The sequence below is a fragment of the Hylobates moloch genome, unplaced genomic scaffold (genome assembly GCF_009828535.3).
Source record: "Hylobates moloch isolate HMO894 unplaced genomic scaffold, HMol_V3 SCAFFOLD_2, whole genome shotgun sequence".
NCBI lineage: Eukaryota > Metazoa > Chordata > Mammalia > Primates > Hylobatidae > Hylobates > Hylobates moloch.
In genome coordinates this window covers 95,183,712-95,207,926 of record NW_026652277.1, presented here as the reverse complement: position 1 = coordinate 95,207,926, position 24,215 = coordinate 95,183,712, and the positions used below count along the sequence as shown (strand labels likewise).

General features: G+C 33.9%; 1 protein-coding gene and 1 pseudogene across 1 annotated transcript in view; one reads left to right on the top strand and one right to left on the bottom strand.

Annotated features, from left to right (window-relative positions):
- ADGRB3 (adhesion G protein-coupled receptor B3) overlaps nt 1-24,215 on the top strand; it is a 756,020-nt gene that overhangs the window by 18,045 nt on the left and 713,760 nt on the right. The window lies entirely within an intron of this gene.
- On the bottom strand, nt 6,090-6,278 carry LOC116478019 (small nucleolar RNA U3; annotated as a pseudogene).

Genomic DNA, 24,215 nt, shown 5'->3' with positions numbered 1-24,215 from the left:
ACTTTTTACTAATACAAAGTTTTTTGAATTGCTACATTTTAAATTAGTATACATATTTATTTAGATATAAGTTTAGTCTATTTTTAACATTTTGTTTTAGAAAAATTTAAATGTCTTAGGTTACAGGGGCATAGATGTTAAAGGCTTTGCAGTTTAATTACCTTGAACTTTACTTAGCACCATATTAAGACAACGAGCTGCTTAATCGTTTCTGTAATTATGATTATAGAAGATCAAAATAAAACTAGAATTACAATTATCTTTTCTTGTGTAAATTAATGATTTTAAGTTGGTAAGATGTCATTTCTATTAGACAAAAATAATTTATAGTTAGATTAAGCATCTCTAGTACCAGAAGATACAGGATACCTATCAAAGAAAGGTGAAAAGTTCATTTCCTGGCTTAGAGAATATTTTATTTAATTTTTGTCTTTAAAATAATTTTCATAAGTTCTTTTGTAACTCTCAATTTTTATTTACCTGAGAACCAAAAATAAATATCATATTAGAAAAAAAAAATCCTGATCCATTCTAACTAAAATAATTTTTTGTGGAATTTTCTTAATTGTGGTAACAATTACTGAAAATCAAGCTGATGCAATTTTTTTTTTTTTAATGATAAGTGAGTCAATGTTTTGGGGATGTGACAGTTTCCTCAGAGGAAGTAATCAAAACAAAATTATTTTTCTTGATATAAAGAACAGCTACTTCATTTTTTCTAAAAAAAAAAAAAAAAAAGACAATTCAGAGAACTTATGTAGGTCATTGTCAGTAAAAAAATAGAAAGGAGAAAATATAACAAAATTAATTATCTGTAAAGTACATAAGATGATTTAAAGTTTCCTTTTTTCTTATTTATTTTGTTTTCTTGAATTTCTTTCATATTTATATATGCTAAGAAAGCATATTTCCCCATAAACATATTTATAATGACTTTTATTGATTTTTAATGTAATTTGTAACTATTACATTTATATTACAACACAAATATATATCCTATCATCTCTAATATGAATTATTTTTATACTATATCTTTTTAAAAGTTGTATTTAAATTACTCCAGAATTCTTATATCATGCGAATTATGTGAACGGACTTTAGGTACACGATTAAAAATATTCTAGCATTTGCATAATTTAACAGATTAAGAAGAATTTAGAAAACCATTCCAGGGCAATTTACTTGTTTTGAACATCTGGTTAACAGCTGGAGTAATGAAACTTAACACAGCAGTAACTATCTTTTACACTGATCCTCCATGCACACACAACCGCTAGGAAGGATTAACTACTATTAATTCTTGCTTTCTTTTGCCATAGTGATTTTCCTTGAAAAACAAATTGAGAATCCTTTACTGTAGAATAGCTGAAATTTATATGCATAATATGAATAACACTGATTAAAACCATACTTCAATTTAATATAAATGCAACAAAGAAAGCCAGTTCTTGAAGTTAATACAGATAATTATGATAGAATGTCCTTGAAATTCGTATAAGCACATTTTAGGCAATAAACAATATTATAGTAATAGCCAATGTCATATTCAGCAGAAATTAATGTTGAATTGACTAGATAAAGACTAGGCTCACAACCTTTCAGATGTCTAATATATTTATTAGATTATATATTTATAATATATTTCATGTAATAAGTACAGTATTTACTGTATATTTTATAATTATGTGTTTTTACCTTTTTTAGTGAATCTTTTTTATGTATCAATTCCTTTGTTTTCATTTAGTATGTTGATACTTTGGGATACTTTCAATGGAAGTGTTAAATGAGCCTGCATTCTCAGATGGCAGGGAAAAAGTTACTTTTCTAATTTAATTTTAAAAATAAATAATCATTATACACAGAATTACCTTGTGTAGGCCATACCAGAAGTTAATGATGTGAATTCTCCTTTCAAGGAACAAATCATTCAGAGCCACTCAAATTGATATTCCATCCTTTTAAAATTTTACTTCCATATATCCAAATTTCTAGGTATATTGTAGGCTTATTTAATAGAATGACAATAAAGATAAGAGTGAAACAGTTGTAAAGTAAACCATGACGGGCTTCTTTTAAAATGTCTCATCTCTAGCTAAATGCTTCAGTTACATAGCAAGGGATGTTGTTTTATAATTACTCTTACACAGTAATTCCAATTTTTAAGATCTTATCAACAAATAGGATTGAATTTTGCCATAAGTTTCTTCTCCTCAGCAAAACGTTAACTCATGCTATGTTACAATAGTTGTGGATGGCAGGCATGTACACAATTTATATGAAATAAGCTGGATAAATGGCTGTCAGAAAATCATGATTCTTAGTGTTTTCTTTCTTCTTAGTCTAAAATCATTTTGCAAAAATTATATATTTGTATGTATTTATTTATAAATATATAATTACTAAAATATATAAAGCATCACACAGTGAAGTAGTATACTATGAGTTCAATGATTTTATATACAAAAAATGTTTTTTGGACCTTAATTTTTCAAAAAGTGCCTCTGGGCATAGTATTACATGAGATAGTAATGGCAAACAGGATTTATTTGTATATTATATTATTAGCTTTCAAGTCAGAGCCGTTGAATATAAATAGGGAATATATTTAATAAATACCCAAAATGAGAAGATTATTTAAGATTTTTGCCATTATTAGGAAGAAATAAACATTATATGTGTCCAAAATATATGTATTTTATATATATATATATAGTTATGGCCTACGGCTATTTGGATTTAGGTTGGACTTTCAATGATTGGCCCAAATATAATTTGAGTGAAGGAAACAGCTTTAAATAAAGCTAAATAAATAAATAAAGGCTAGGCACTTTTGATTTTAGTCTAATGGTAGTGGGGGAACTTCAGAAGGAATTTGTGATCAGGGTGCAGGGAGACAGGCAAATAGTTTTCATGAAGGAGGTAGAGGTTGAGTGAAATTTAAGCTAGCAAAATTAGACTATCTGGGAAGGGGACTAGGGAACCAGATGCCTTAATGGGACCATTATGAGGCTTCTGCAGTAATCCAAAAATAAATTGATTACAACAGAAGTAATTGAAAAACAATGATGAAAAGCAGTGTGATCAGTTTGAAACATTTAAAGTGGCAAGGGGTCATAAATTTTTTAAACAAAGTACCAGAGGGAAATAAAAGGCTTCACTTTTGATGATTGTGGTATTGGCACAGTCAGGAATTTGCAAAGGGGAGCTGGTTCAAGTTGAGCCAAGTATGGTGCAGAAATGATGAGTCTGAGGTTTTGGCAGATAATTAAATTGGCAATGTCCTGTGTAAAAACAAATGGAATTTGATATTATAGCTCTGTCACTTAATGGCTATGGATTTACCACATAACAAATTAACAAATCTGAGCAGCTTAGAATAGTCCCTTTCATGTAACTTTAGTGCTTACTAATTTTGGGGAAAATATGAAACCATTGGAGAGGGGAGTCTAAGTTAATTTTCAGAGGTAAATTTATTTTACATTATCAATAAGAAAAATAATCTAAGATAAGGAGAGAATTTAAGTGAAGTTCCCAGGATAGGGCGAGATTTGGGGTATTATTCCAGAGTAGTCAAATATTGAAAAGAAAAATCAGAATTCTGAGGCTTAAGTAAGGAAAGTTTGGTGAATAATTAAAGCTGTGGTCACAGGTCATGCATTTTAGAAGTTGTATTAAGAATTATAAAAAAATTTCTTTCAATGTCTGTTAATTGCTTTAGGAGTCTGAGTTAAAGATAAAAGTTGTATTCTAGTGTCTGTACACAAAAGTGATAAATGAGTATATCTCAAAACAATATTAGAATATAAAATTCATCTGCTATACAAACTTTAGAACACAATGCATCATCTATAAAAATATTATTTGTAGCTTTAAAAATCAATTATGCATATATATTAATGTTATCCCAAGAGAATCATGAAAATAGTGTTTGGTGCCTTTCTTTATTGACTTTATTTAACAAATTAACTACAAAACCACTATTTCAGAACTACTCACTTATAAGGGAAAATGGGAAGACAAAAAAAATTAACTCCCAAGGTTTCCAGAATTGCTATTATTTATATTATAATATATAGTGTAAGTTTTTTTCTGATATTATATAAACTTTTTGGTTAAATAGATAATAACTTTCTAGTAAACCCATTATGTCAGCTTTCAACAATGTTATATGGAAGTCAGCTTTCAACAATATTATATGGAAAAATAAATTGAAATACATAAGATAAACATTTAAACAACTTTTATTTTGACTTACCTCTGTTATTTCAATTCATCTTCCTAAAGTTTCATAAATAAATACAAAGAAGACTAAATTTTGAGTAAGTTTTCATTGCATTTGTAAACAATAAATTATAGTTTGTGTTCATCATATAATTTTTGCTACTCTTCTCCATTAGACCTATTTTGAAAAGTTGTTGGAAGTGTTTCCTGATGTTTGAATCAAGTTTTCATTTAGATTTTAAAAATGCATGATTTACCAAATTTGCATAATAAATCATGTAAAATACAAAATTATATTCTAGTACTTGAAAAATATTTATATTTTATTAATTATTTTTGGAGTTCTAAACTTGAGATTAATAGGATAAAAATATACATTTGAATTTATACAACCAATTTTGTACCTTTTTAAATTGTGTATATTTGCTTAGATCTGCCATTAGTATCCATGTGTGTTTTGCCCATCGAAGGCAATGCATTGTAGAACTTCAGGGTTAGTATGTTTAAAGTGGCAGAAATTCTACAACTATTAATGAGCAAGTTGCCTTGATTTCATCATGACTTAAATATGAAAAGCCGAAGAGAGCATTTGGCTTTCTACTGTTTCTTCTTCATCTGGAAACTTCGTTATTAAATATGTGAAAGTCAAATATGATTCAAGTATTTTAGCATGCTACACATTGTGATCTTTAGAGTTACATTATCTATAAATTACAAGTAGCCCAACTAAAACGTCTGCAGTGTGGTATTTTTGTGCAATTTAATTTTCACTAAAAGCATGAGAGTCAATAGGAAAGTCACCGTCAGCAAAATTGAATACAGAAATTTCATTCATGGGATAAAAGGATTATTTTAAAATGAGTCAAATATGCTGAATGATATTTGTCCTTTTTAAAATGATAAGTGTTCTCATTTGTCTTAATTTACTTTTATTTCTCATGGTATCCTACATTTTTAGAATATAATAAATAATTTTAAACACATTTTTATGGTAATATCATTACTGAAAGCTGATGTACCCTCATTCTCAAATACCAATTTTTTTTAGTAGTATGAAAATGTTTGAGATGTGTTTGATATTATATTTAGGATAAAATATTGTTATAGATTGAATGTTTTTGCCGTCCTTCAAATTCATATGTTGAAATCCTAATTCTAATGTGATGATATTTGGAGCTGGGGATTTTGGGTCACAATTAGTTCATGAGAATGGAACTTTCGTGAATGAGATTATTGCCCTTATAAGAAGAGGTCAAAGAGCTCGCAAGTTCTCTTTCTGCCATGTGAGTAATAAAGAAGTCAGTGGCTAAGAACATGGAAGAGGGTCCTCACCAGAACCTGACTATGCTGACAACCTGATCTCAGACTTCTGGCTCCCAGAACTATGAGAAACATATTTCCGTTGTTTATCAGCCACCAAGGCTATTGTGCTCTGTTATACCTTCCCAAACTGACTAAGACAGATACCTCTGAATCCTACTATTTTTATGCTCTTCTGGCCCACATAAGAAAGTCTTGCAGAGAGTTAAGTGTGCCCAGGGATTCACAGTGGTAGAATGATGATTTGAACCCAGGCTGTCTCCAGAGCCTTCACCACTGTACTTTACTGCCTCCAAATATTTGTCTGAAACATTGCATAAGGGAGGGTGAGTGAAGGGGGCTTTTGGAGGGAAGTGAGCACAAGGAGAGTGTGGCTGACAGTGAGTGGACTGCAGCAGCTTCCATCAGAGTTTAGTCTTATACACATTCTTAATCAATCTTTGGATGGGAACTCATCTCTCAGTTTTTGGTGTTCATGTACCGTGTATGTAATTGGATTCGATTCTTTAAGTCACGAGATCTCTCCCCTCCCACCTTCACCAGGCTTCACCTTCAGCCTTCTTTACTGGCCAAGATACTTTAGGTAATGCTATCCTTCTTGAAAGGTGAAGAGTGAAGGACCACTCTTTATCATCACTTCTCATTTCATGGTATTTTGTAGGTTCTCGGTGCTCTACACGTTCAGAGAAACTTCTCTAGTAACAAACTATAGAAATGATCCCTGAAAGTATAGTCTTGGCATTTTGTAGTTTATGTAGTTTGTGTTTTGGGGTCATGGTATTTTCATTTCTTTGCTGTAAATGGATAGTTTTTCTTTCTCTTTATATTTGTTTTGTTGTGCCAATTGGGTTTCAAGTGTTGGAAGAAAAGATAAAAAAGACGTTAGTTCTCTGAAGTATTTAATTGGAGTCCAAAATATATTCCTCAAAATAATTTTATCTAAATTAACATTATCGGACCTTAAGTATTTTGGTATAACTTGAATATCTCTGGAGGAAAACAGCAACAACAACAATAACAGTGCCTATTGCACAGAGCTCTATTGGGGTTTAATGGAGCTGACCAACATATGCAAAGTGTTTAGACAAGTACCACATACCATGATAGTTACACAATAATGTTAAACTATCATGAACATCATCATCGCTAATTGGGGCTTCATTTTTCTAATATTAAATATATTTTTGCTTGGATATCACTTTAAATTCTTCAGATTAATAACTGTGAATACTTTATTCTGAATGTACTAATTAGGGAAATAAAATATTTCCAATAATTTATATTTATGATTTGGATTATAAGTTAATACCTTTGTATTCATGTACAGAGCTCTTATATTATGTTAAATACTATAGTAATAGAAATGTATATCACATAAACATCCTATATTAGTGTCTAATTTTTGTAATCCCAAGATTAGCAGTGCAGTATGATCTCTTAGAAGTTTATCTAACATCAAATGATAAATAAACATAATATTTGGTTTTATATAGTGACATTTAACTATTTTGGTGTGCATTCCAGTTGGAATAGATTCATGGGATTTATTTACCTCTGACTTTAGGCAAGACACTTCCTTTCTTTGAGTGTCATGTTCTTCATTAATAAATATCTCATAGACAAGATCTCAAATCACAAACTAGCAGACCTGAGTCTACCTGAAGAAACATTTTGATGTATCAGCTCAGTGTTTAAGGCATGTTTGAAACTTAAATGCTTTCAGTCAGGGCATGGTGTCACCAGTTCCTTCAGTCTCTGCCACTCAGAATTAGCTTATGTGTAGCCACTTCATACATTTATGCTAGGTGTGTGACCACGGAAGGAATTGAGATTTTGACTCTTGACCTATATCTCTATGTTCTCTTCCACCTTTAAAGTTGTCTTTTCATGTGACTGTTCCCATTTAGAATAGAGTTGAACAAATGGGTCCTTTTTCAATCCACTTGTCCCTATTATTACACTTTTTGATAGATACCTGCAATTGTCCTATTCCCCTCAGAAGAAATGCTTTTTTCTGTTCTGTTGACAACGCAAGTTAGTCATAGGTCCCAGAGAATAACATTGTGGTTTTTGTAAATGCTCGTTGTGAAGTCTATCAAGATATTTTGCGAAAAAATTTTATTCTTAATTTCTCTGAAATTAAGAATTGTAAATAAAGTAGAAAATTAAAATTCTATCTTATCGTCTCATTTTTGTCATTAACTATTTTCATTTCTTCCTAGAATAATTTTTGAAAACTTATTAATGTCAAAACTAGAACTTATTTTGAACTTAATAAATGTAGTCGGATGACTTAACCTAAAAAAAGAAATGATAAATGACCTTGATAAGAAATACATGGAATTTTAGTGGCCAATGATTGAGATAATGGGATAATTTAAAGGAAAGTGTTTTGTACTCTCTGAAAAAAAAGTATCATATCCAAATTAATGTGGTTATTTTTAGTTATCTACAAATATGAAATTGACCCACTATTCTTAGTATTAATAATACTACTTGGAAAATTGTAGTTGTCATTCAGTAGTTGTAATGGATTACTGTATAGTCAACCTGCATTATAAACAATGCCAGAATATATACAATTATATTATATATAGAATATAGAACTGGTACTTTTTTAAACTTTAGGAGAAATGTAATGTAACTTTTATAAAATATAAGGATCAAACTGGTATCATTGGCTAAGTTCAATTTATAATCATAATTGTAGAATGATTAGAAATACTCCCATTACTTAAAAGGAAGGAACTGGTAAGATTTACAAGTGATTATTTGCTCATAGTGCAATTCAGCTAGAAATTTAGTATTACAGATTTAAGCAAAACCATCAAAGCTACCTGGTGGTTTCATAGCTCTACTAAACCTGGATGTGCATGCTAAAATGCTGATTCATAGATCTTCCTCTGCTTAGTGTCTATAGTTCTGTGTCTTCTCTTTAACCTAATATTATAATCTTGAAAGAAATTTCAGGAATGATTCCAGTCTGAATTTATATCCATAGAACCTGAGAAAGTCAAACAATTTTTAGAATTAATATGTGTTTCAGATAGATATTTACATCAGTATAATAAATAGGTCATTCATAAGAACAAAATTTCGTAACTAACTTTCTTCCAGGAAAACAGAAATTGCTGAGACTCCAAGGTTTTTTTATACCTAGGATGCCAAGCTGCATGTTGTTATTTTTGCCATATTCTATTTGTCAAAATAACTATTATAACAAGGCCAGCCCAGATTCAAGAGTCAGTGAAACACAGCTGTAAAATTTTCTTGCCATGTTTTCAATTAATTATATCATGTGATATACTTTGGCCACTGGTACACTGAAAAATGTGTGCGACTAGGGCTAGTGTTCTGGAAAATAAGAGACCACAGGAAAGAGGCCCCACATTTAGAACAATCCCAGCTACACTGAACGATTCCAGCCATACCAGCCTTGGACCTACGTATATGACCATCCAGCCCTAGCAGAACAGCCTGGGGATCAGAACCACCAAGCCAAGCCACATAACCTTGTGAAACTATAAATGTTGACTGTTTTAAGCTACTAAGTACTGTGTAGTATAAACTAACTGATGATAATCCCCTTTCCTGTAAGTTAGAGAACAGGAAGTTACCATGTAAAATACTGGTTCAAAACTGTGTAGCAGCTGCTAGAGCCAAAAAACTGAAGCCTCATGCTAAGTCTTTTCATAAGCATCGATAGTGGAACGATCCCCCAAAGGACAAAATGCTTACATGGCCATCTTTATGGCAGAAAAAAGCATCTCTCTTCCAAATCTTGTATAACAGCGTCTAATAAGCTGAAACTAAATCGTATCTGGAGCCCTACCGACAGGGAAGTCTGCAAAATGTAGATTTTAGCCCTCCAAAATTGACAGCACAGGAGTTCATATTAGGAAGCTACAATAGACACTGAGCTCCAATCCATCATATCCGCTATAATCAGTACAAGTTCTTTTTCCTTTGGTAATTGTATTCATTTTTATGGATTTTAAGGATATAATTTCCTATCAGTTTAATGAAGAAATATGTCAAAACTCATATTCATAGTTTTTTAGATATAGGAAATAATTTATTTTCAAATTGTGAACTAATTAACTTGTATACCAAGAAAGATGGTGTCTATTCTCTAGGACCAGAGTTCCCTGTAATTTTCTTAAGTTTGGAATGATGGGAAAGGCTCTTGTTTCCAGTCTTCATCCTCACTGCCTGCTAGCTTACTGTTACCATTTTTTAATGCTTTAAGGCCCATATATAAGCTATTACCTTTACTAGAACCTCGAGTTTCTTTTCTCTCTACCTCCAAAGTATAATTAACACATACCCATCTTTCACTTCTTACTCGAAGTATCACTTTCTGGAAGAGACTTCTCCGGACTCCCCCAAAGTTGATCAGGTTCTCTTGTTACAATAAGGAAAACTTTATAAAGTAATCATCCCGTAGCATTGTATATTTCCTCCTGTGGTCTGGTGAATAAGAGATGGCTAAATTAATTTTAGGATGGGAACACCTAACAAAGGAGCTAGCACTGAGAAAATATTTGTGAATGTATGTATGTATTTATTTTTATAATTTTTTTAAAAATGTGCGCGCGCATGGTAGGTGTATATATTTATGGGATTTGTGGAATACATGAGATGTTTCCACAGACATGCAATGTGAAATAAGGACGTCATGGAGAATGAGGCATCCATCCCCTCAAGCATTTATCCTTTGAGTTACAAACAATTCAATTACACTCTTTTAGTTTTTTAAAAATGTACAATTAAATTATTATTGATTACAGTTACCCTGTTGTGCTATTTTATAGCACAACATTTGTTCTATTTCTTCTTCATTTGTCCTATTTCTTTTGTACCCATTAACCATCCGCATCTACCCCTCAATCCGCCACTACCCTTCCCTGCCTCTGGTAACCATCCTTTTACTCTCTATGTCTGTGAGTTCGATTGTTTTGATTTTTAGATCCCACAAATAAGTGAGAACATGCCATGTTTGTCTTTCTGTGCTGAGCTTATTTCACATAACATAATGATCTCCAGTCTCACCCACGTTGTTGTAAATGACAGGATCCCAGTTTTTTATGGATGAATAATACTCCATTGTGTGTGTGTGTGTGTGTGTGTGTGTGTGTGTGTGTGTGTATACCAAATTTTCTTTATCCATTCATTTTTTGATGGCCACTTAGGTTGCTTCCAAATCTTAGCTATTATAAACAGTCCTGCAACAAACACAGGAGTGCTGATATCTCTTCGATGTATTGATTTCCTTTCTTTTGAGTATATACCCAGCAGTGAATATGGTAGCTCAATTTTTAGATTTTTACGGAACATCCAAACTGTTGTCCCTAGTGGTTTTACAAACTTACATTCCCACCCACAGTGTATGAGACTTCCATTTCCTCCACATCCTTGCTAGCTGTTGTTATTGTCTCTTTTTGATATAAGCCATTTTAACTGGGGTGAGATTATATCTCATTATAGTTTTGATTTGCATTTCTCTGATGATCAGTGATGTTGAGCACCTTTTAATATGCCTGTTTGCCATTTGTATTCTTTCTTTTGAGAAATGTCCATTCAAATCTTTTGCCCATTTTTTGATTGGGTTATTGGATTTTTTTCTTATATAGTTGTTTGAGTTCCTGGTATATTCTGGTTATTAATCCCTTGTCAGATGGGTAGTTTGTAAATATCTTCCTCCATTCTGTGAATTGTCTCTTCACTTCATTGATTGTATCCTTTGATGTGCAGAAGCTTTTTCAGCTGGATGTGAGCCCATTTATTTTGCCTTGGTTGCCTATGCTTGTAGGGTCTTGCTCAAGAAACTTTTCGCTCAGACCAATGGCCACAAGATTTTCCCCAGTGTTTTCTTGTAGTAGTTTCATAGTTTGAGGCCTTCAGTTTAAGTCTTTAATTCATTTTTATTTGAGTTATATACTTGATGAGAGACAGGGATCTAGTTTTGTTCTTCTGCATATGGATATCCAGTTTTCTCAGTACCATTTTTTGAAGAGACTGTCTTTTTTCTCCAATGGATGTTTTTGGCACCTTTGTTGAAAATGAGTTCAGTATAGGTGTATGGGTTCTCTCTTCTGTTTTTATGTTTCTGTTTTTTATGCCAGTACCATGCTGTTTTGGTGACTATAGCCCTGTAGCATAATTTGAAGTCAAGTAATGTGATTCTTCCAGTTTTGTTCTTTTTGCTTAGGATAGCTTTGGCTTTTCTGGGTCTTTTGTGGTTCCATATAGATTTTTGGATCTTTCTTCTATTTCTGTAAAGAATGTGATTGGTATTTTGATAGGGATTTCATTGAATCTGTAGATTGCTTTGAGTAGTATGGACATTTTAACAATATTGATTCCTTCTATCCATGAACATTGAATATTTTTCAATTTTTTGGTGTCCTCTTTAATTTCTTTCATCAATATTTTATAGTTTTCTTTATGGAGATCTTTCACTTCCTTGGTTATGTTAATTCCTATTTAATTTGATGCGTGGTTATTGTAAATGGGATTACTTTTTAAATTTATTTTTCAGATTGTTCACTGTTGGTGTGTAAAAATGCTACTAAATTTTGTATGTTGATTTTGTATCCTGCATCTTCACTGAATTTTTATCAGTTCTAATTGTTTTCTGGGGGAATCTAGGTTTTCCTAAATATAATATTATGTCATCTGTAAACAAGGATAATTTGACTTCTCCCTTTCCAATTTGGATGTCCTGTGTTTCTTTCTCTTGTCAGATTGCTCTAGGTAGGGCTTCTAATACTATGTTGAATAACAGTGGTGACAGTGGACAACCTCGTTGTTTTCCAAATCTTAGGGGAAAGGCTTTCAGTTTTTCCCCATTCAATATGATACTAGCTGTGGGTCTGTCATATATCACCTTTACTGTGTTGAGGCATATTCCTTCTATCTCAAGTTTTCTGAGGGTTTTTATCATGAAGGGATTTCGAACTTTATCAAATGCTTCTTTCAGAATTAATTAAAATGATCATATGGCTTTTATCTTTTATTTTCTTGTTGTGGTGTATCATATTGAGTGATTTGCATATGTTGAATCATCTTTCTGTCCCAGGAATAAATCCCATTTAGTCATGATGAATGTTTTTTTAATGTATTGTTGAATTTGATTTGCTATGATTTTGTTAAGGATTTTTCCATCAATAGTCATTAGAGATATTGGCCTGTAGGTTTTTGTTTTGTTTTGTTTTGTTTTGTTTTGATGCATCTTCATCTGGTTTTGGCCCTAGGGTAATACTGGCCACATAGAATAAGTTTGAAAGTATTTCCTCCTCCTATCTTGTTCAGAATAGTTTGAGTAGGATTGGTATTAGGTCTTCTTTAAATATTTGGTAGAATTCAGAAGTAAAGCCATGAGTCCCAGGATTTTCTTTACTGGGATATTTTTAATAATTGCTTTGATCTTGTTGTTTGATATTGGTCTGTTCAGGTATTGGATTTCTTTCTTGTTCAATCTTGGTAGGTTGTATGCATCTAGGAATTTGCCCATTTATTCTAAATTTCCCAATTTATAGTCATTTAGTTGCTCATAGTAGTCACTAATGATCTTTTGAATTTCTGCAGTATCAATTATAATGTCTTTTTTCATCTCTGATTTTATTTATTTGAATCTTCTCTCTTTTTTTTTTCTTAGTCTGGCTAAAAGTTTGTCAATTTGTTTAACTTTCCAAAAATCCAACTTTATGTTTGCCTGATATTTTGTATTACTTTCTTCATTTCAATTCCATTTGTTTCTGATCTGATCTTTATTATTTCTTTTCTTCTACGAATTTTTGGTTTGGTTTGCTCTTGCTTTTCTGATTCTTTTTTTAATGCATCACTAACCGGTTTATTTGATGTTTTTCTTCTTTTTTGATGGATGCACTTGTAGCTGTAACTTTCCCTCTGAGTACTGCTTTTGCTGTATATCATTGGTTTTTATATGTTATGTTTCCACCATCATTTGTTTCAAGAAATTTTTACTGATAAAATATTTAATAAAATTTAACTTAATGAATGGATAAGACCCTTTTATATTCCAAGAAATATCTTCATATTTACCTTTGATAGCAAAGATCACAGGGCTGCCTGGTATACAGGAGTGTGCAATATCTGGGTTGAGCTTACCTTGAAATGAGATTACTGCCTACTGCAGAGTTTGATAGTTAAGATTATGTGTCAAGTTGGCTAGTACATGGTACCCAGGTTTTGGTCAAACACTAGTCTAGATGTTGCTGGGAAGGTATTTTTTTAATGTAATTAATATTTAAGTTAGTAGACTTTCATTAAAGCAGATTACTCTCCATAATATGGGTAGGCATCATCCAGTCAGTTGAAGCCTTCTGAGAAAAGACTAAGGTCTCCTCGCAAAAAAGGACTTCTGCTTCCAGATTGTCTTTGAACTGGAGCTGCAATATCAACTCTTCCGTGCATCTTCAGACTGCAGGAATGCCCTGCAGATTTTACACTTGCTAGCCTTCACAATTATGTGAGCCAAAATTCCTTAAACTGAATTTCTCTCTCTCTGTCTCTCTCAGTAGGTGTGTGTGTATACATATGTTTGTTTGCATCTGTCTGTGTGTGTGTTTGTGTGTGTATGTTAAGTGCAATAATAATTAAATGACAATAACGATTAAAGTCACTTTCAAGGGTTCGAATGGGAATAAAAATAACTGAAAATAAGTAGAGATTCTTATTCTTGGTAGATAAGTTCCCTCATTTCCCTTTCTAATAGACAACATAGAAGGATGTGAGGGAAGTAACCTACCGAGTTCAAGAATCTCTATTTACTACTAGTTATTTACTTCCCATACAAATTCTGGGAAGTAAGTTTAATTACTATTGCCATTTAACAGGAGAAAAACTCACTCCCAGAAAAGATAGTATGTACAGCAGTGTGTGGTATGAAGCAATGCTGAAAACTCAGTGTTATCAGTCTCCATAACCTCTGTTATTCTCAGATTATCTTGCTACCTGCTGTTTGTGAGAGGAATTGTTTGACTCTCCTTGTATTAGCTAGAGAGAGAGAGCAGTGTGTTCCTGAAATAAAAGACACTCTGGTAACTAGAAGAGGGCAAAAGATAAAACCCTAACATGTTATTGGAAACCTACATAATTGTCACTGGGGTTTTACTAGCAATCTTTATCCTGCTACTTCCCTTAATTTCAGAGATGATAAAACAATTTCCCTGGCTTTTCTTTTAAGGGCTTTTTTTCCAGACCCTTATTTTTTGTTACCCATTAGTGAACCTGGGAAGGTTTTTATTTCTGAGTTTATTGCCTAATTCTCCTGAAGCAGGTTTCACATTTGGATATTTCATTAAGATTGGCCTAGGACAAATCTTTGTCCTTCAAATGCAGAGGGAATAGGGACTATATACTTCCTATTCTGCTATCTCTCTGTGCCTTTGAGTGAGAACAATTACTGGAAGAGTTGCCAAAATTATAGTACCCTTGGGGGAAGGAAATTTAAAATAATTAGATTTCTTATACTATAAAATAAGGGACAGCCTTCAAAGTCCAAAGCCAAAGTCATTTCTAAAGATCTCTATTATTTAGCAGTTCCCTGGAAAGCATCTCACACCTATTTTTAGAATCATAGGATATGATGACCTTAAGACACTATACTCGAGGCAATTTATCTGAGGCTGTCTGAGTGGTTGGCATCTTATATAGTTAGAGAGAGAAAGGATTTTCTGATATTAATAGTGTGCTTTCTTTGATTGATTTTTGTTTGGAATGCTGTCAAAATATTTTAGGTAAAAGCATGAATTCGTTGCAACATAACATGATTTTAAAAGCTAAAAAATTTTAGACGACATGAAACATTGTAAGACTATAGAAGGGAATTTTTCGCCACAAATAGGGACAAAAATATGATACATTAAAAATGCAACCACTTTTACACAAACATGTATAAATAAATACACTAGGTGTCACAGGGGAAATTCAAATGAAAATCTTATTTTTCTATTTTTGAGATGTTTACCATTTATTAGGCGTGACAAATCAAACACAAAGGAAAGGTTAGAAGAACTAGAATTTAATCACAGCTTGAAAGAGCTATAAATATGGTACTACTCTTGGTTTATCATGCAAAGGGAAAATTGATTTCAAGTCCAGGTGACCTGTGAGCTGTACCTTGAAGGACATTTTGTATTTCAACATGTTTAGATGTGCCGAAACTCTTCCAGAAAGAGGTGCAGTCTATAGAGGTGCAAAGAACAAAAGGAAGAGAACGGCATTCATTTGAAGCCAACACAAAAGTAGTAGCTGAAATAATTTTTCCAGAGTGCCATAAGCAGTTAAGTAAAAGAGGCAAAATTTAATTCAAAGTGTTTCTAGCTCCAAATCATATGTTTTTCTAAAACTACTGGCAGAGCAGAGGAACATTCTCAGGGTTCATAGGTTCTACCTGGAGTATAGGGTGTGGATTAGTGTAAAATATAAGATAGGGAAGTTAGTTTAAAGATTATGTTTTGGACCCTGGTTCAGGGGATGTCCTTATTGTATCTAACTGATGTGTTTCAGGCTCTTTCTTTGATGTGTATTGCGAATAATGAGATTTATTACACAGTCCTAACATTGATGCAGTTTAGTTGCTTGTGGATGGTGTTGTCAGGAAAAAAGGTAATATTTTCTTCTGAACTCATCGTTAGAAAGGGCAGGAGAAGCTGGGAGTAAGATATCCTCCATCCTCCTTAGACATATTTACATTACTTCTTCCAGGTTTGCATATTGCTTACAATCAATGCAGAGAAGAGAAAACAAAGGAAATATGTGGTAAGTTGATAAATTACTGCTATAAAATTTAAATTCTGGCCCCAAAGCAGTAACAAAATAGAACATAGTGAAACAAGTACACAAAAGATTTAAAACTGGGGATACAGAAGATCCAAAGCAAGGAGAAAAAAGGAAATTATTATAACTGGACTTAAAATTCAAAAAAATGGTATTTAGAACTAAGAAATTAATTTGAGTGAAATTAATGTTAGAATAAAAATAAAATTGAAATCAACATGAAGGAAGAGGCTAAAGCATGCATATATGATTGAAAGCGCAAGACAACTCACAGGAAAAGCAGAGATATCCACTGGAAGAAGAGTTTTCATCGCCAGGGCACCAGCTTCTCCAGTTACCTTCCCCTGTAGGTGGGACCACAGGCCTTCCTGTGGAAGGGCCCTCAGTGACTAAGCAGCATACTCTGTTTTTCTCATTTCTCCCTAGTGGTGAAGCTTCAGACAAGGTCTTCAGTCATTCTCTTGTTTGGAACCTTCTCCCAATCATCAAAACCCTAAATCAGTAGAAATTGAAGAATCTGCTTTTTATGAAACCACTGCTACTCTAATCTTTTTATTCTCTTATTTTTCTAATTACATATATCACTATTTACCTCCATTTTGTCTTTCACTTAGGATACTACTTGCTTTTCTTTGCCTCATTTTAACATTTGGATAAAAAATTATTTGTATGTATTTACACAAAGTGCTTCAACTTAAATAGTACTGTTCTTTAAAAGAGAGAATGAGGTCTGGCGTGCTGGCTCACGCTTGTAATCCCAGCACTTTGGGAGGCTGAGACGGGCGGACCACGAGGTCAGGAGATGGAGACCATCCTGGCTAACATCGCGAAACCCTGTCTCCACTAAAAGTACAAAAAATTAGCTGGGCGTGGTGGCGCGTGCCTGTAATCCCGCTACTCAGGAGGCTAAGGCGAGATAATCGCTTGAACCGGGGAGTGGGAGGTTGCAGTGAGCCCAGATCGCACCACTGCACTCCAGCCTGGTGACAGAGAGAGACTGTGTCTCAAAAAAAAAAAAAAAAAAAAAAAAAAAGAGAGAGAGAGAGAATGAAGTTGACTTCAAAAATTTAGTTGTTTGTTTCTTAAACGAAAGTCTGCCGTTTTTATGGATGGTATTATCGTTCTAGAATGCTAATGCAATAACGACCTTGCAATGAAGTTAATTCATAGCCAGAGAACTGCTGTTTAAGCGCCTACCTATGTTGTGAATCTCTTTCAAGCTACATTTTTATGCACTTTGCTTTTGTTTCCTAGTATTTCTGTGGTCTTGCATTTCCAGCTAGACTGTGTAATCCCCTAGGACAGCGACGGTATATTTTATGTCCTCCATTGCTCTTTATACAGTGCTGAGTAAAATGACTTTTTAATGAATGTGTGGTCAATTAATGATACGGTTCTTATGTGCATATAACAGGACTCATGTGGCACCTCTAAGTTACCAAGGGTTTCAAGTTAACCTGCAGTTAAACGAAAGTGACTAGCTTCTTGAAAAAAATAAGCTTTTTCTAAATTCTAATAGTCCCTAATCAAATTTGCAAAACAGACAAGCAAAAAATAAAAATAAATAAATAAATAAAATACAGTTACCGAGGAGCCAGCCATTTCAGAATATGGTTTATTCAATTGCATTTTGCTGATTTATTCCAGAAATCTTAACTAATTCCTGTGTAGTGCACATCTTTTCATTTTGGCAGGAATATACATAAAGAGTAAGGACTCCATACATTACTATTGGGCAAGAATACATACTATATTGGCGAGGTTCCGTTGTTTATTTTATTCAGATATTTGTATTTCTTAAAAGGCTTACATGGAATACTATGTGCATTATGTAAAACTGAAAGTTCATTCTTTATGCTGCATATGGTTTTCTTTTCCTAACTAGTAAAAGATGTACTGTCCTCAGTGCATTTATACTGGCTCTGGTTCAATGCAAATCTTTGATAACTTAATTTTCTTAAGAGTTATTTTAAGTTGTTTACTTCTTGTCACTGCAGACTCTAGCTTAGAATCTGCTTCTTGGGATCTCACTACTTTGCCATTATACAGTCTTTCCTTCCCCCAACTTGAATGTTTCAATGGATCATTCAGAATTTATTTATAAATAGGATCATAGGAATTTGTTTTTCTTTTTCTTTCTTTTTTTTTTTTTTTTGACAGGTCTCACTCTGTTGTTCAAGCTGGAATGCAGTGGCATGATTTCAGCTCACTGCAACCTCTGCCTCCTAGGTTCAAGGGATTCTTTCACCTCTGCCTCCTGAGTAGCTGGGACGACAGGCCCGCACCAACACACTGGGCGAATTTTTGTGTTTTTTGGCAGAGAGGGAGTTTTACCATGTTGGTCAGGCTGGTCTCAAACTCCTGATCTCATGATCCAACACACTGGGCTAATTTTTGTAACTTTTCGTAGAGAGGGAGTTTCACCATGTTGGCCAGGCTGGTCTTGAACTTCTGACCTCAAGTGATCTACCAGCAAAAGTGAGGAATTTTTAAAGGACTTTCAAGTAATGATCAAGTGGGTGGCTACATGAAAAAGACACATCCAAATTTTCTTCATTTACTTTATTGAATTTTTTTTAATCTGATGAGACATCACCCTGTAAAAATAACCATCTTGATAATCCATTCATTAATAAAACCTTAGAAAGTGCCACATTTCTTTAGATTATGTTAAGTCAAAAGACAGGCCAGAGCATCTGTGCTCTCTAATGATCTTTGGTCTTTATTTTCTTCACCAATTTAAAATACACTTTTAGGGCCTGGATGCCGTGGCTCACGCTTGTAATCCCAGCTCTTTGGGAGGCCAAGGCAGGCTGATCAGTTAAGGCCAGGAGTTCGAGACCAGCCTGGCCAACATGGTGAAACCCTATTTCTATTAAAAATATGAAACTTAGCTGGGCTTGCTAATTTTGGTGTGCGTCTGTAGTCCCAGCTACTCGGAAGTCTGGAGGCAGGAGAATCTTTTGAACCTGGGAGGTGGAGGTTGTAGTGAGCCAAGATCACACCACTGCAGATCACACCTGGGTGACAGAGCGAGACTCTGTCTCAAATAAATAAATGAATGAATAAATAAAGCACTAGGCCAGCGTTTCCATAAGACAACACATGCCCATGGCCTGCAGCATCTGCAGCCTTATCCATCAGTATTAATGAATCCGTCCATTTAAAACCTCAGTCTATACTGACCACAGTGGCTTTGATAAAAACAGGAAGGTCAACTTTATTTTCAAATGAGAAAAAGTAAACAACAATCAACTTGAGGAGACATAGCCTTCTCCATTTATCACAAGTCCCAGCCCTCCCGGTAAGTATGATGCATAGACATTGTCCACCCCTCGAGCCCCTATAAACTGTTGAACTTGTGATCCTTGCTTTAGAATATATAAAAGACAGGTGAATAGAATGAAAAACTGTGAGGGGTAAAAGCTGACTTCATTCAGAATATGGGTGTAATCAAAGGAAGGTTGGGTGAAGTAAATGATCTGAAATTGAGGAATATATCCAGGTTTAGATCATTTAAAGAATTCCTGCCTTTGGATCTAACAGCCAGTTTTGCATCTATTTTTGTGTGTGTGTGTGTGTGTGTGAATTGCTCATATTCATGTAATTTCACTTTGATTTTTGTTACATAAGATTGATCGTATTGTTATAAAAATAATAACACTGCATTGATTCCAGGATTCAGTGAAACTCTTGAATTTAATAATTAAAATAATAATGCTAATAGTAGTAATAACAATATCAGAGAAACATTATAATGACAATAAAACATTTCAAAAAGGATATTACTTCAAGTTGTCCAATGACTTACCTGACATGTTTTGAAGTTATGCACACAAATACAAATGGTGGCTTTTTGTAATTCCATTTAAAAAATTTCTTATCCTATTTTACTGAGTTGTTCAGATTTTTACATTCTATAAATTATTTCTCTTTCAGATATCTATCCTAGAATTCTCTAATTTCTACATTATATAGAAGTCATTTGCATAAAATTAAATATTTGTTAGATTGATATAAAAATATTCAAGTCTAGACAAAAAAAAATCAAAATCAATTGTGCATTAGTTTGGGTAATGTTTGCTGCTATAATAAACCCCAAACTGAACACAATAGAACTTTATTTCTTGCTCGTGTAACAGTTCAGTGAACATGCTCCTGCTTTATGGGTGGCTTTTCTTCATTGGGTGATGCAAGGATTCAGATTTCTTCCTTGTGGATCTGCACCCTTAAGGGACATAGGGTCTTTGAATTCAAGTAGAGAAAGGGGAACGCTTGTACAGAAGGCACACTGGCTCATTTTGGAATGGAAGAGCCACTTCTGCTCACAATTTCATTGGCAAAAGTAGTCACATGGCCACACCTAGACACAAGGAGTATTGGTAAATAAAGTCCCTGGCTAGGTAGCTGCTTTTCAGGAAAAAAAAAATACATGAAAGGAGAAGCACAAATTTTGGTGGGCAACATGCCATCCACCACAGGCAGTCCTATCTGCCAGCATTAATGAATCATTCCGTTTGAAACCTCAGTCTGTATTGAGGTTTAGACTGAGGTGGCTTAGGAAAAATAAGTGGCTCTGATAAGCAGCGCCATCATTTTTTTTTTAAATAGAGAAACAAGTAAACCAAAATACACTTTAGTGAAATGTTCAATAGAAAAGCATCATTTAAAAATTAATGTAGTATGTTTTTCCTATAGAGAAATAATTGAGAATAGTAAACACTTAAAAAATAGTCAAATAACAAAAAATGCTTTTCATAGGTTGCTATGGTCTGAATGTGACCTCTTAAAATTCACATGTTGAAGTCCTGATCCCAACGGATGGTATTAGGAGGTAGTGCCTTCAGGAAGTGATTAGGTGATGACAGTGGGATTAGCGCCCTTACAAAAGTGGACTGATAGAGACTCCCTGCCCCTTTCACTACATGAGGACATAGTGAGAAAGTGTTGTCTATGAACCAGAAAGTTGGTTCTTGCCAAACAAAGGATTTACCTCGAAGTTAGATTTCTAGCCTCCAGAACTGTGAGAAATAAATTTCTGTCATGAATAAACAACCCAGTTTGTGATATTTGTTATGGTAGCCTTAATGGACTAAGACACAAGTATATTGTTGTCAGGTAAATGTAGAGGAAAGAAGAATGCAACTAGAAGGAAAAAAAACAATAAATTAAGGAACAGAAAAAAAAAAGAAGAAAGCAGAAAAGATAGAGGCAGTAAAAATAGAACTGTACAAAGTAAGCAGCAGGGCAAGAGAGGGGAGAAAGAGACCAGTAGTGCACAAGGTAGAGAGAGGCAGGTTTTGAAGTGCGTGCTGAAAGGTAGGCCCAGCTATGCACTTTGGTAACGGCCTTTAGAGCATTTTGGACTCTTCATCTATTTGAACTGTGGTAGAGCTGGTTAACCTTGCTGAGAGCTCTTCAACCCCTTTAATCCTAAAGTCTTTGAGGCTCTACTCTGAATGGAATAACTAGAGCAACCCAACAGGATAGAATTTAATTTCTAAACCCGGGTATCAGCAACCAGAAGAGCTACATGATATCAGTGGCAATTGGCCTTATAGTTAGTTCATTCTTCCTTTGAGGCATACATTCAGATAAATAGGTAAATCATACACATGTATATAAAATAGGTAAATAATATATATGTATTAAGATCTCTATTGGACTTGGAAATTAGATTGGTTTTAGAGCAGCATTAAACAAATACTCAAAAATCTGTCATAAAGTACTTAACTAACTAGCTTTTAAAGAAAAAACTGGATTGTGTGCCTCCATGTCTTAGTCTATTTTGTGTTGTTATAAAGGAATACTGGAGGTTGAGTAATTTATAAAGAAAATAAATTTATTTGGCTCACAGTCTACAAGCTGTAAAGGAAGCGTAATATAAGTGTCTCCTTTTGATAAGGGCCTCAAGAAGCTTTCATCATGGAGGAAGGCTAAGGGGAATAGGCAGAAAGAAGATGGCAAAGGAGAGTGAGCAAAGTGGTGTGTCACCTTTTTGAATAACCAGCTCTAACTAATAGAGCTAGAATGCCCTCATTATGGTGGGGAGGACACCAAGCCATTCATGAAAATCTTCCCTTACAACCCAAATACCTCCCACTAGACTGCACCTTCAACATCATTGGGGATCAAATTTCAAAATAGGTTTTTGAGGGGACAAATATCCAAACTATATCATGCCACTTTATTTTATCTTATTTTGTTTTGTTTTGTAGAGACTGCATCTCCCTTTGTTTCCCAGGTTGGGTGCAAGTGATTCTCCCACCTCAGCCCCCCATGCAGCTAGGACTACAAGCATGCGCCACCACATCTGGCCAATCTTTCTCATTTTTGTAGAGATGGGGTCTCACAATGTTGCACAGTCTCGTCTCAAACTTCTGGCCTCAAGAAGTCCTTTCACCATGGCCTCCCAAAGTGCTGAGATTACAGGAGTTAGTCACCACACCTGGCTCCATCATGCCACTTTTAACTAAAAGGCACTTTTTTCTCAATATTTATATTCTCTTCCTTTTCAAACTACTAATCCAAGATTAGATGACTAGACTTAGACAAGTCTCTACACAAGCAAATCATAACAACATCAAAAACAACAAAATCAGATTATAATAGAACTAGGCACTAGGTTAGTGTACTTTAGAATTTATTTTCATTTAATCCAACAGAGATTCAATAGCTGTCCATTCCAAATTTGATATCCATAAGTATCATATTTTTAAACTTAACCTAGGAACCTGTGCATTTTACTCTATCTGGTATGACAACTGGATTCAAGTGTTGGCTCTAGTTGAGTAGGGAATGGGCACCAATACCATAAGTAAAGAGCAATGTGAGACAGACAGGTCAAATAGTAGGAAGTTACTGGGTGATTTAGTTAGCCAGACAAGGGAGGTTCCACGGTCAAGGTTGACCATGAATCCAGGATCCAAGGAAGAAGTCACTGGCCACTGCAATTGGGGAGCCAGTTGCAGATGAGTGTCTTCCCACTCTACATTTACAGGTGAATCTTTCTTTCCAAAACCCACTGTGGGTCAGATATACCCTCACTGAATTTTAACTGTGTTTTACAAGAATCAGGTAATATTTCAAACTATTTGAAAATAAAGCATTATTTCAAGTGTACAACTGACCCAGACTGTTTTTACTTGAAGTAATTTTATCTTGTTTTACCTCCACATAGTGAATACCCTATTTGAAGATAAAAGCTGTTGTATAAATATAAAGCAAGATAACAATCAGGGTAGCCTGAAGGTTGAAATCGAACCAAAGAAAATAAATTCAGAACAACAAATTACTGTAATACTTTTATTTAATCTGATAACTTTCAATCATATAATGCACTGCACAAGTTATTTGGCAAGAACAAAAATAGTGTAGAAACTCGTATCTTACCATATATCAAATTAAGTTTCAGAAATATTGTTAGTTAAAAAAATAAAAAATTATAATTCTTCATGAAATTTATCAGACTATGCTGTTAGCAGCAATAGCACTATTTATCATGAAAGTCAAAGGAAGGGACCATAATGAAATAACTATATTTGACTCCACACAATTAAAAATTTTGTATAACAAACACCACAAATAAAATGACAGAGGACACATAAGGAGTTGATGCAATGTTTTCTTTTTCTTTCACTTTTTTTTTTTTTTGAGATGGAATCTCCCTCTTGACGCCCAGGCTGGAGTGTGGTGGTACAATCTCAGCTCACTGCAACCTCTGCTTCCCAGGTTCAAGTGATTCTCCTGCCTCAGCCTCCCAAGTAGCTGGGATTATAGGCACCTACCACCACACCTGGCTAATTTTTGTATTCTTAGTAGAGACAGAGTTTTGCCATTCACCATGTTGGCGAGGCTGGTCTTGAACT